Genomic DNA, 13,848 nt, shown 5'->3' with positions numbered 1-13,848 from the left:
ATCATGTTGAGACTCTCACAGGTTAGTTCAGATGACAGAAAATAATTGATGTGAAGATGCTTATGGTTTCTTCAGGATAAGAAACGTCAGGAGACAGCTTCTTGTTGTCTGTGGAATTCTTTGCACCGCTGAATTAAAGGAGACATGCCACGTGATCATCTTGCTGGATGCTGGAGGGCACCTGTTCAACTTCAGTGTCATTCCTAATAAAATGCTTAGAAAGCCAGGAATAAAAAGATAACCCTTATTTTATGAAGGATATATGGAGGGGAGAGAAATAACAAGTATTACACAGAAAAAGGAAACAGCAGGAACCAGAGTGTGGGATTCTCAACGCTGGGATTACAGTGGGGTGCAAGAGGAAGTGGCCCAGACTGCAGAATTAAAAACATACAGAAAAACTCAAGAATCATCATATGCACAATGATTGGGTATCATTAAAAATTCAAAAGCCAAACCCTCCCTGAATCATCAGTAAAATTAGTATCTTAATAAATCAAAATTAATGTAAAACTCCTTGAAGGATGAAGTATGTGAAGTCCAAATAAAGTCAGGCTTTAGGATTACTGATTTATCTTTTTGCTTCCAAGTCTAAAATGGCTGCAATTGCCATTACAAAGTTGTTTGTCCTACCTAAGCATGGTGGTGCATGCCTATAGTCCCAGCTACAGGGGAGATAGAGGATCAGAGATTGGGGCTGGGGGCAAAGTTAGCACAGAGACCTTATCCCAAAAAAATTAAATTAAAAAAATCTTCAAAAGGTGGGGGTGTGGCTCAAGTGCTAGAGCACCTGCCTGGCAAGTTTGAGGCCCTGGGTTCAAGTCCCAGTGTGTGGGGGGAGTAGTTCTTCCCCCTGGTTACTGAGCCTCCCTAAGTTTTGTGCCCAAGGCAGGTGCCTAACTCACCTCCTCATAGTTCAGCCCTATGGTCCTTGTCAGCAGTATAAACAGTGAAGCAAGAAATATTATAGAAGCAAATCTATTATAAGTCTATTATTTGTAAATCAGGTTGTAGAGAGGCGAATATGGATGTAAGCCTTCACTGTGTGACCTTTGGCAAGTCACTTAAACTCTCAACAGAAAAAACAAGGGCAATGCTAAATGACTACCTCAAAAGGATTATGAGAATTAAATGGGTTCATGAACAGAAGGTGCTTAGGTGGGTGCCAAGAACTGAGCACAACTGTCTACCCAGACAAGCCAAGAAAAATAGTTGACAAAAATATTAGAACCATTTCAGAAAACAAAAAGTTAACAGCTTTGTGATATACAGCAATATCCAGTTGATAAATACAGCATAGCAAAAGCTACCTTTATAGCTACTAAAATTATAAACAGCCCAGAATACATTTAACAAGATGCACACAAGACCTGTACAAAGAAACTAGGATACTTTCTTACACTAATGAAAAAAGATCCCATCCAAAATGAATTGCAGACATTTGCATGGAAAGAAACACTCAATGCTGTGAAGAGACAAAGGATCTCTCCCATCTTAGTCTACATTCAGTATAATCCCAATCAGAAATAGAAATTTCCAGTCATGTTGGGTTGATTCTAAAAGTCATCTGTTGTGCATGGATAGTCAAGAAAATCTTGTGCTGAGAGTGATCAAATATATTACAAATTTATGGTAATTAAAACAGTGTGGTGCTGGCTGAGGACCAGTGTAACTAAAAAGACTCACAAACATTTATGCGTGGAAGTGATCTCTTAGTGATGGGAATTTGCATATGGAAAGGCTGAACCTGTCAATATATGGCATTGAGAAGGTTTGCTCTCTTTTTTGCAAAGAGAAATAAATTCCTAGTGAGTTAAGGTCTAAATGTTAAAAAAAAATGTAAGTACTGGAAGAAAAGAAACAATTTAGTTTTCACTGATATGTGGAACACTGCTGACATATAAAAAGCACTTTATAAATATGGGGTAAAATATTTTAAAGATATTTCAAGTGAGGATAGTCTTTCTAAATAAAATATCAAACCCCAAATACAGAAGTAAAAAATTGACTGATCTGAGCATGCAAACTGTAATGATTTTGAAAAAAAAAATCTTCAAAGTTAGCCAGGCATGGTGGTGTGTGCCTGTAATCCCAGCACTTGGTAAACTAACCTAGGCTACATGGAGAGACCCTATCTCAAATAAACAAGAAAACAAAGAAATCTACAAACCTAATTTTCAAACAGGTTTTTTTTTTTTTTTTAATAATAGTTTTGGCTGTACTGGGGTTTGAACTCAGGACCTTGAGCAGGTCCTGGTAGAGAAGGTGCTCTACCACTTGCGCCTTCAAGCAACAGTTTGAGAGAAAACACTTTTGACATCTAATAGTCAAAGCGCATATACAATTTTAATAAATTATTAAATAATTATTTAATATTTATTATAATATAATATAATAATATGATTATATATTAATTATATTAATATAAATATTATATTTGTATTTAATATTTATTATTTATTACCTATAAATAATAAAAAGAAAAGCCTGGAGAAAAGTAGGCTACCCAGAGAAGAAGAAACGCAAATGTTTAATAAACACATGAAAACAATCTCCTGCCCCAGTAGTCAGAGAAGTGCAACTGAAAACAAAATATTATCAACCCAAGATGAACGGGTTCAGCGCAATCGAGCGCAAAGGGAATGGACGTTCTCCGCAGTGCTGTGTGAGACGGGTCACTTGGAAGAATCTCTGCTCTCTGCAAACTTAAAAGTGTACGATCGGTCACCCCGGCAATTCCACCTACAGGACTCTCACCTGCAGAAACCTGACCTACGCGCACAAGTGCGTATCCGTGAGCATGCAAGCACGTTTGCCCAAGACTTGCTTAAAATATTGAAAAAACAAGAAGTCATTCGTCGAGAGAAAAATTTAGTAAATGATGTTTCTTCCAGGCTATTAAGTATAATTCAGTGGTTGACAAGGATGAAGGTGAAAAGTGTGTATTTTTGTCTCTTGCTCAGGGTTGTGTTCTGTCCCTGGAGAGGTGCTCAAACATTCCTAGGATGTCTCCAAATTAGAAGAGTTCCATTTATTGACTGGAATCACAGCAAGCTATGAAATCTGTTTTGGACAGTATGTGATGTATCAATGGTACTGGGCTTGAATCCTTACGGTCTCACGATTTACTGCGTTGAGCAAGTGATTTGCCTTTTCGAAGACTCCCGTCTCTCAGTCAGTAACCAAGGACAGTATGTCCTTTCTTCTTTTTTGTTTTGGTGGCACTGGGATTTTAACTCAGGGCCTCACAGTTGCTAGGCAGACACCTTTACCCCTTGAGCCACTCCTCCAACCCAAGGATCATATGTCCTACCTCAGGAGGATGCTGGGGAAATTCCAAGGGAAGTTGTGTGCTCATCGCTTGTGGACAGCTGTGCGCCCTGATCCATTGCGATGCCGTGTTGTTATTTTTATTCTCAGTCTCCCTGTGTTTCCCTCCTCACCCCAGGTTCCTAAGGGAGTTTTGGTGTGAGGTTAGAGATAACGCATTTGGAGTTTCCTGAATTACCAGTGAACTCTGTGCTGCTTGGTGGTGGCTGGTGCCAGGCAATATCCCACCCATCATAGAAGGACCTGAACAGGGATTTTTTTGCGGTTGATATGGACTTAATATGTACCTACCACATGTCAGCACTAAAAAGTACACTAATGCACACACTCCAGCCTTCCTGAGCCTAGAGTGAGCTGATAAAGAATGACAAGTAAGCCAGCAATGACCTTTAACAGGCAGGTCACTTGTTCTTGGAAGGGGGCCTGACCAGTGACAAAATCTTAGGACAAAAATTCATGTGAATGAATTCTTGTTTTTAATTTATGTCAACTTTTTCTTTCTTTTCTAAGCTTCTATCATCTGTCCTTTTTTTTTTTTTTCTGGTTTTGGGTTTCTTTTTTAGAGACAGCTTCTTCCTATGTAGCCCAGGCTAGCCTTTTCTATCTTTCTTTCTTTTTTCTTGCAGTACTGGGGTTTGAACTCAGGGCCTCATGCTCAAAGGCAGGTGCTCTACCTCTCAGCCATCCCCCAGGCTAGTCTTGAGCTTCCTACCTCTGCTTCCCAAGTGCTAAGATTATAGACGTGTGCCACCACACCCAGCTCTACCATTTGTCCTTGTTTTCTAAGCTTGCGGCACTGCCATGCTTTAAAATATAATTCCAAGCCAAGTTCAGTGGCTCATGCCTGTCATCCCAGCTACTCAGGAGGTAGAGCTCCAGAGGATTGCAGTTTGAGACTAGCCAGGATAAAATGTTCGTGAGAACCTCATCTCAATCAATAAAATGCTGCAGTGGTGTGTGCCTGTCACCCGAACTATACCAGAAGCATAAATAGGAAGATTGAGGTCCAGGCCAGCCCAACCATAAAGTGAGATCTTATTTGCTAAACTAAAAATAAGAAAAACGAAAGGGGCTGGGAGTGTGGCTCAAGTGTAGAGCACAAGGCCCTGAGTTCAAACCCCAGTACCTCCAAAAGAAGATATATATATATATGTGTGTGTGTGTATATATATATAAATGCGTGTGTATATGTATACATACATTTCCCATGCAACACTCACATTACCCCCATCATGTCAGCTTAATGCAAAGGCCACTTACACTTCTGGGAAAAGTTGGGATATAGCACTGGGCGCCAGTGTCTCACGCCTATAATCCTAGCTACTCAGGAGGCAGAGATCAGGAGGATTGAGGTTCAAAGTCAGCCTGGGCAAATAGTTCAAGAGACCCTATCTTGGAAAAAACTCATCACAAAGAAAGGGCTGGTAGAGTGGTTCAAGGTATAGGCCCTGAGTTCAAACCCTGTACTGAAGAAAAAAACAAAAACAAAAAACCTTGGGTCATAACATGCTACTGGTGTAACACTGGCGGTGACATTGATGCAGGGACAGAATTACCTTATTAACTAACTACTCATACAGAACCAGAGCACTCTAGCCCTTGAAGCATCTGTACAGACCCCAACCCTTTGGTTTACACAAAAGTGGAGGGTGAAAATTTCCCATGATATCCTGACACTGTGAAAAGCTGGCTTGTGAGCTCATCTAGCAAGTTCTTCCTTCTTTAGGTTAGGAAAACTCTACAGCCAAAGCTAGTAGTGTTAGGTGTGTAATAAGTAATGAAGCCATGTTTTCATGGGCCCTGGGACAGCATTTCCCAAGGTAAGCAGGAAATCTTGGCTTTCTTGTTTGGCAGTACTGGAATACTGGCTCTGCATCCATTCCTCACTTCACTCTGTCTTACCACCTTACTTACAGAGCTTAGGGAATCTAGATACTCTCCTAGCCTCCTCTGCACTTGAGGTGACAGCACAACCTATGAGGGGTTCTGTGCAAGCTTTGTTTTCCTAACAGAAGGGACAACGGGGCATGTGTTTTCCTTGCTCCTTCTCTTGCCTGGAGGGATGACCAGGTTGGCTGCATCTATATCAGTCTTCCTTTTCTTTTGCTATGTAGCCCAGGCTGGCCTTGAACTCATGATCCTCCTGTCTCAGCCTCCTCAGTACTGGGATTACAGTGTGAACCATCATGCCTGACTTATATCAGCTTTCTTATGCTCTTGGGACAAAGGCCAGGAGCAGCAGAGATGTTGGCTTTGTTTCTTTCAGACTGCCAGCTGTCCCCAGCATCATCCACCTCCTGACTTCTGGTGATTTGAGAGAAACAAAGTTCTCTTTGTTTGAGCCTCTGAATTCTCTGACTTTCTCCTAAGTGTTTTTCTATTATTGCTTTACTCTAGCTGCAGAATCTTCCAAGGTCATTGCCCGAATGAGGAAGGACAAGTCTATGTCTGTCACATCTGACAAGTGTGGAGATCATTAACATAATATTTACCTTATAAGTTGGTTGTCTAACACTTCCTTGTCACCAAAGTCAATCTATAAGTTGGAGTGGGGTGGGGGGATAAAACTCTTTCAATGAATACAAGAATTTAATTCCGACAGAGACCAGCAACTGTTTCCTTCCACCCCCACCTCCCCATTCAGTGTGTTGGTTGATTTTGGTTTTGTTGCATAGACTTGAAAAAATTCTAATTTGCGGAAATGAAGGGTTGCAAATGGAAAAGTTTGTTTGCCCTACAATTTCAGGTCAGAAAGTTTGGAAGAGAAGTGTTTGGATCGTTTCCCTTCAGTGTGGAGTCGATAAACAGCGTGTAAGACTGGTTCTCATTCCTCAGCTGGCAAGTGTCCAGTCCAAACAGAGGGAAGGGGGTCAATAAACAGGTTCTTCAACCTTGGAAATCTTCTTTGTTCAGAGGAAAATATAATGAAGTGAATAAGCGTCCAAATTCTTGAAGTGAGCTTCATGAAGTCAAACCCTGAGATTGTGGTTTGCCAGGTGAGCACCTCTGTCTTGGTGTTCTCATCCATACAGCAGGCACTTTTACAGTATCTGCTGTCGGGCACCAGTGGCTCACGCCTATAATCCTAGCTACTTGGGAGTCTGGGATAGAGGATCGTGGTTCAAGCCCAGCCTGGGCAAACAATTCTTGAGATCCCCATGTCAACCAGTAACTGGGCATGGTAGTATGAACAGTTATCCCAGCTACAGTGGGAACTTAAAACAGGAAGGTCAAGGTCCAGGCTAGCCTGGGCAAAAAGCGGCATCTTATCTCCAAAATAGCCAGAGCAAAAAAGGGCTGGAGGCATGGTTCAAGTGGTAGAGTGCCAGCTTAGCAGGGTGAAACCCTCAGCTCAAACCCTAGTACTGCCACATACACAAAAATATATAGTACCTACCTTACAGGGTTGTTGGGTGTTTAAATCAGGGAAGGTCACAGAACATTGCTGGCCACATGGTAAAAACTGCTAGCAATTATGAGATGTCTGGTGATGTCCCAGGTCTCCCATTGTGGTCTCCATCAGATATTTATTCAAAGATCTGAAATAGATAATTTTGTTTTTCTTGGAACACTGAATACGTATTTACACCCAGTGTTTTTGCTGACCCAATGAGCCAGAAATAACCCAGAAGTTTTGCTTTGCCAAGGCAAACTTATTCAAATCTTACAATACATCCTAAAAGTATGCATAATATGATACATAACAAAACTTGTCCAATTGTTTTTTTTTTTTTAAACTGGTTATTGCAACCAGATGCTGGTGGCTCTGCCTGTAATCCTAGCTACTTGGGAGGCTGAGATCAAGAGGACTATGGTTCAAGTTCAGTCCAGGAAAAAAAGTTCACAAGACCCCATCTCAACCCACAGCAGAATGTGCAGTGGTGCACACCTGTCAGCCCAACCTACACAGGAGGCTGAGATAGAGAAGATTGTGGTTTCAGGACAGCCTGTGCATAAATCCCCAAAATAACCAGAGGAAGAAGGGCTGGAGACATGGCTTAAGTGGCAAAGTGTGAGGCCCTGAGTTCAAAACTCCAGTACTGCCAGACAAAATAACAACAATAAAAACTGGTTAAATAAATATGGCAAGAGCTGTATGCACAGACACATGTAAAGGTGGAAATGCAATTTTAGGTATTGATTGTCTCTATCATGTAAATATCGGCTGTATGAAGCATTGAACTGTAGAATTCTTTATATAGGTCTTGTTATGCAGCACAGGCTGACCTCAAATTCACACTCCTCTTGCCTCCATCTCCCAAGCACTGGGTTTTATTTCATGGAAAGATTTCAAATTATAAAACAGAATTCTAAGTGACTTCCAATTGAATATCTGTAGATTTCTAAAGCATCACGTCTTTGTTTTCTGTAAATATAGAAGTTGGTTGGTCAGAGCTTAAAAACAATCAGCTAAATAATTATCCCAATCCCTTTTAAAGTTTGTAATCTGGGCTGGTTACCTGGTGGCTCACACTGGTAATCCTACCTACTTATAAGGCAAGAGATCAGGAAGATTGTGGTTCAAAGCCAGCCCAGACAAATAGTTCATGAGAAACTATCTTGAAAAACCCAAAACAAAAAAGGGCTGGTGGAGTGGCTCAAGTGGTATAGCACCTATCTAGCAAGCATGAGGCCCTAAGTTCACACCCCAGTACCAAAAAAAAAAAAAAAAAAAAAAAATTTGGGTTAAGATAGGTAGACCTGGGAGACCTAAGTGAATTCCTCCTCTGCTGTTAACTCACCCAGTTTCAGGAGCTCTGGAAGCTCTGGAAGGTGGGATCATCTCCAAGCCAGTAAGACAACCTTACTTCAAGACATTCCATAGAAGGTGGCTCCCCAGTCTGAGCTATTAATTAGCAAATTTTTGCCAACAAGTAACTATCAATTCACTCAGAACGGTTTAACACATATCACGTAACATGCTGTTAGAAATAGGGAAACTCTGGGATTAGTTAATTCACTAAAAAGAAACCCCAGGGTTTTCCTCTACTTCTGCCTGGACACCGTCATCATGCCAACCTCATGACCACAAGATGGCTGCTAGATTTCTGGTCATCATTTCTCTGGGCAATTGTGCTCAGAGTTAGAAAAAAGACCTCTATATTCCTTGCAGTTTTTTTTTTTTTTAAAGAGCTACAAATGTCTTTTCCAGACGCACCCCCAGAAGAGCTGCCTTCCAATTTCATTGACCACAATTGAGTTACATGTTTCTTCTTGAGCCAATTCCTACCAAGAAGAATAAGAAACTACAATGACGGTCAGTTTTCAAGACTGATGTGGAAGGACTGGGAATTCTCCACATTCAGAAAAGCCCCTATCCCCACTGATGACGAGAGAGAGAGAGAGAGAGAGAGAGAGAGAGAGAGAGAGAGAGAGAGAGAGAGTTTCTTGGGGGGGAAACCAAGAGAGTCTGTTAAAGAAGCTGGAAAAGTTACCTTCCACCTGTCCCATCTCCATTCCCAAGATGTGTGAAGATGGGAGGAAAAGGCATCAAGGACAAGAGAGAGCCAGGCTGTGTCTACACAGAGCCAAGCATTCTGGTAAAAATAACATTGACATGATCTGAATGCTTTCTGTAGCCTAATGCCAAATATTTTGGCATAGCTATCAAGGGCTTCATTTGGAGGTTGTTATCCTTATGTTAGCAATTTAATTTTAGTTTGTCATGGCACTGGTGTACATAGGAGGTAGGTGACAGCTTTTCCTTTTATCAGGGCTGTTTCATCTCTTGCACATCATAAAAACTTTCACAAATCTGCTCAAACTGTGGACTTCATCCTTAGAAAAACCTCCCTCTCTCTCTCTCTCTCTCTCTCTCTCTCTCTCTCCCTCTCTCTCTCTCTTCCAAACTTCACATGTGATTTTAGGAGTTTCAGTGGTAGCCCATCCACTGGCTCCAAGTTATACCCTTATGATATTTCTAAGTGGTATAGCAGATTATAAAAAAAAACCTCAGAAGATTTTGTGGGGGGAAATAAATAAAAAATAGCAAAACTAAGAAACCTGATGGCCACTTGCTAGCTGTGTGACTTTATTTGAATCTTTTTTAAGGTCTGAATCTTGGCTCTATAAAGTGGAGCTGGTGGGGTTATTTCAAGAACCAAATGGATGATGTGTAAGACTGTTTTGAATTACATAGCACTTTACAAATATTGGCTCAAAAATCTAATTGCCAAATAAATTCAAGCAGTGTGATGGCTGTAACTTCCCAATGGAATATCCTTGGTTGAATTCAAAATGGTGCTGCCTAGGAGAACTGCTTGAGAGTTCTTTGAGGATTCAAGCAGAGTTGTGTTGTTTTCTTTCTCCATGAATATACCTTTCTCAGTGATTTTGTGTGTGTGTGTGGTGCTGGGGTTTGAACTCAGGCCCTTACCCTTACTAGGCAGGTGCTCTACTGCTTAAGCCACACCTCCAATCCTCATTCTCAAACTCAAACTGTACCTTTCTCAGCAACTGACTGATGAGTTTGTTGATTTATTTATTTAGTTAGTACTGGGGTTTGAACTCAGGGCCTTACACTTGCTAGGCAGGCATTCTACCACTTGAGCCACCCCACCAGCTCTCAGCAACTGGCTGGAAGAGCCACTGTACCTCAGCCCCCAGCAACACTACTCTCAGTAGGCAAAGTCAAGACAAACCAACATGACTGGGAGATGGACAGAGTAGAACAGTCCTCTCGTTGCTCCTGCCCCTGCCTGTCCCACCACTAGGATCTATTCAATACCCTCTGACCCGTGGTCCTCTCCGTGATTCACTCCAAGACCACATGACCTTCAAGGCAGGAATGCCAACTCTAGCTACCTCACCATCGTCCCCATCTCTCACTCTTAGCCTCATACTCTTCCCATCCTTACTTCCTTTCAGTGTGAGTATTCCTTAACGCTGTATAGCAAATGTGCAGTAGAATTTCCCCAGGGACCAATCAGCAAGGAGTTACTGAGGGTGACACTAAGGTCCAGGGCTAAACACAGCTGACCCAGTCTTCACAGATTCTGCAGAGTGGAGATCCCACTTCTCACGTATTAAGCAGACTGCTGACTTGGGAGAATTAGGAGATTTCATTTTGAGAAATTTGGCAGATTTCGCTGGTCAATGGAGATCGGCGCAAAGGGCAGCTTCTCAGCATTCTCTGTGTCCTTGCAGGCTGTAGAGATGTAGCGGGAGGTCCAGGTCCCAGGCTCTTTCAAGGTATCAGCACCCAACTCTGTGCATGTCAAAATGAGTACCTTGGCTGGTGGAGTGGCTCAAGCAGTAAGAGTGCCTGGCTAGCAAGTGTGAGGCCCTGAGTTCAATCCCCAGTGCTGCAAAACAAAAATAAAAATGAATTCCTGAACAAACAGCCTCTGATTCAAGCCTACTTATCCCTCAAACTCCCAGGTCCTGGCCTCATGACCCAACAAAAGACTGAAAAACTATATATGTATGTATATATACCATGGAATGTTACTCAGTCACAAAGGAAACTGAAATTATGTCATCTGCAGGAAAATGGATGGACCTGGAGATGATCGTGCTGAGTGAGATAAGCCAAGCTCAAAAGAGCAAATATTACATGTTCTCACCCATTAGTGGTGGTGGAGGTGGTGGTGGTTGTAGTAAAAATAATAGGACATGAATGTGTATGGGGGACTGTCTGGGGTGGTGAGTGGGAGGAGGAAAGGAAAGAATACCAAGGATGAAGAGGATGGAAATCCGAGGTATACATGCATGAGAAGAGAGCACGATGAGACCCATCAAACGCTGTGTGAAGAAGGCAGGGAGAGGAAGAGCAATACGAATACAGTGGTGGGGGGAACTTGTTCAAGGTACATGTATGGAATGACCACAATGAAATCCCCTCATGCACAAACATCCAAAGATAAGATTTAAAAATTAAAATAAATAAAAAGTCTGAAAAATGGATGCCAAGCAATCTTTGAGGGGGTGGTTAGTCTCTTGGAGAGGCTGGGGAGGAGGCTGACCAGCGGAACCACCAGCTACCACAAGATAGCTGGTAGCCTGATTCACTCCTGACTTCAGTATTAAATCAGACTGCTGCTCCTGACAAAAATGGCCTGCCCCTCAGCAAGTCTGCTTAGGGCCTCCTTTCCATTCACCCCACCCCGAGAGGGGAAAGAGGAGAAAGACCGGCCACAAATGGGGACATCCATTGCTTCCTGGCTTAATGAATGGCTCCCAGTGAGCACACTGACTCCCTGGCTTAGGGTTGCCCAGATACACAGATTATTATTCTAACCTCTTCATCTTCAGAATCATTTTCATGAGCACAACACAGGGTCTTAGCACTCTGATCTGAGCCTCACCGTGGGGGCCCTCTGCTCATCTCTCTCCGAGCTTTTGTTTTTGCCCTAGATCTAGAATCAGCTGAAAATAATAAATTACCTACACTGTTTTCCTGGCTTCAGCTTATGAGGGAGCTTTCAGTTATTGACTTGTTGGGTACTTTCAGTGCATGGCATGTTTTGGGGCAGTTTGGGATTTGTTGTTGTTTGGCCTTTGAAGCTGTAGACAGTTTTCTTTCTATCTCTGCTTTGTTGGTGGGTATCTGAATTTAATGTGTTCAACTCAGAAAAATCCATATAACTTTCACAGTATGATGACCTTACTCAGTTTCCCAGTTATCTTTTATTTTCTCCTCCTCAATGATGCCATTTTTGGTCCATTCAGTTCCTGAGATATAAATGTGCTTTACAAATCACCAAGCCTGTTTGTGTTTAGGTCACACTGCTGCCCCTTGCCTTCTTCATGATTCTCAGTTGACCTCTTCAATTATCTCTTCCTTCAGTGAGGCACTGAGAACAAAAGCTTCTCTCCTTTTTGATTTGGAAGGTATGTTTTTAAGATGAAATGAGGTCACAGATAAAAGAGAGCACTGAAAACTAGCACAAAAATATTAATTTCCATGGCTCCAGTGCTACTCTGCCAGTTACCAGTGAGGCTCTTTCTGTGTTAGTTTGTTTCATCCTCATGCAATCAGGGAGTATATTACCATTCACATCACATCCACAGGGTAACCTGAGTGTTAGAAAGGTTAAGTCATCGCTCTGAGATCATACAAAATGTGAAGGCTGAAGAACCAGGATTTGAACCCAGTCTGTTTGGCTCCAGACTGTGAGTTCTTAACCACATCACCCAAACCAAAGGCACCATGATTCCGCCAGAGTTTCCTGGATTTTCACTCCAGGAAATCCAGGTGTTGGAAACAGCTCTGTGAGGGATTGTTCGTTGAGTGATGGATTTGAGAGGTAGCACTTGCTAAAATTCTGCTTGAGTTTCCAGAACCAAAATTCATGCCATTGATCAAGAGGGGAAGCTTGGTGCTACTGAGGCAGTAAATAACTTTGTCTGCAGTAAAAGAAACCAAAGTAGCTGTGAGCGGGTCAGTCTCTCTGGCCTTCTGAAGAGGAGGAGCTTGGGCAAGAAAACCGTTAGGGTCTCTGCAGATCACAATACTAATAAATACTGATAAAGGAAGTGCTTATAAAGTGCTAGGGCTTTTCCTAAGCACTTTAGGTTCAATCTTATATTGAAGTCCAATCTTATACCATACCCACAGCAGCCTTCAAAGGTAGATGCTCCTGTTCTCATTCTTTCTTATAGGTCAGAAAACTGAGACACCAAGAAGTTTGCCCAAAGTCACATAAAGGTAGGAATAGAGCCTTGAAACCACATGCTAAACCACTCAGCAACCTTTCCCCTGTATGGATGGGTAACCACATTTGAATACTTCTCTACTCATCTGTCCTAGCTTTTCCCTACTCTAGATAAAAAAGTGTATTTTTAAAAAAATCTCACCCATTATCTGGTTCATACTACATGCTTACCTGATTTTTCATTGTTAAAACAATGGTATGAAAAAAGACATGGAAACCAACAAGAATAAAGCAAGAAGTAGCAGAAAAGAATGAGGCTGCTTAACTGGGAGAAATGACCTGACTCAGATCTCCTAATACAAACTATCTAACCAGAGAGTAATCCAGAGACAAAAATCTAATGAAAGCCCATTAGCACTGAAATGATTTAAAAAAAAAAATCATCCTTGGAGGCAGAAACTTGATTCTTGACTTTAGCCATGCTTTCTCCATCTCTTTGTGCCAACAAAGTTATTAAAATTGAATTGAGAGAGGCAGATGCACAAGCAAAGCTAAAAGAAAGATGCTGAACAGTTGAAATCAGTGACCCGCAGAGCTGATCCCCTGCCAAAGGCTACAAGAGCTCCCGGGAGGATCCACCACTTTGGCTAGCGACCAGGCTCTGCAGAGCTGCTGGCCTGTTTTGGGAGGGAACTTCCAGGTGGCTAGGGGCTAACAACCGTGAAGAAGGAAAAGGGCACCCATCCCATTACCAAGAGCCACGTAGGCCAGCACGCACCAGGACTGAAAATAGCAAGACGAGCCAATCTCCCCACCTTCCTCAGGTTATAGAAAAGAAAGAGGAGGCAGAGAGGGAGGACGGGGCAGGACACAGTGTGATTCGCAATGTAAGAAAAAGTGGCTTAATGGAATAGTCCTTCTC

At 42.2% G+C, this 13,848-nt stretch overlaps 1 long non-coding RNA gene across 1 annotated transcript; it reads right to left on the bottom strand.

Annotated features, from left to right (window-relative positions):
- Positions 1 to 11: 11 nt before the first annotated feature.
- Positions 12 to 8,882, bottom strand: LOC141414914 (uncharacterized). The gene is made up of 3 exons (XR_012439900.1): positions 8,766 to 8,882; positions 6,728 to 6,869; positions 12 to 214 (listed from the first exon to the last, which is right to left on the bottom strand). It is a non-coding gene; the product is annotated as an uncharacterized lncRNA (long non-coding RNA).
- Between the last annotated feature and the right edge of the window lie 4,966 nt (positions 8,883 to 13,848).

The sequence above is a fragment of the Castor canadensis genome, chromosome 12 (genome assembly GCF_047511655.1).
Source record: "Castor canadensis chromosome 12, mCasCan1.hap1v2, whole genome shotgun sequence".
NCBI lineage: Eukaryota > Metazoa > Chordata > Mammalia > Rodentia > Castoridae > Castor > Castor canadensis.
Note: the sequence above shows the minus strand (reverse complement) of the source record. Positions and strands in the feature narration are given on the sequence as shown.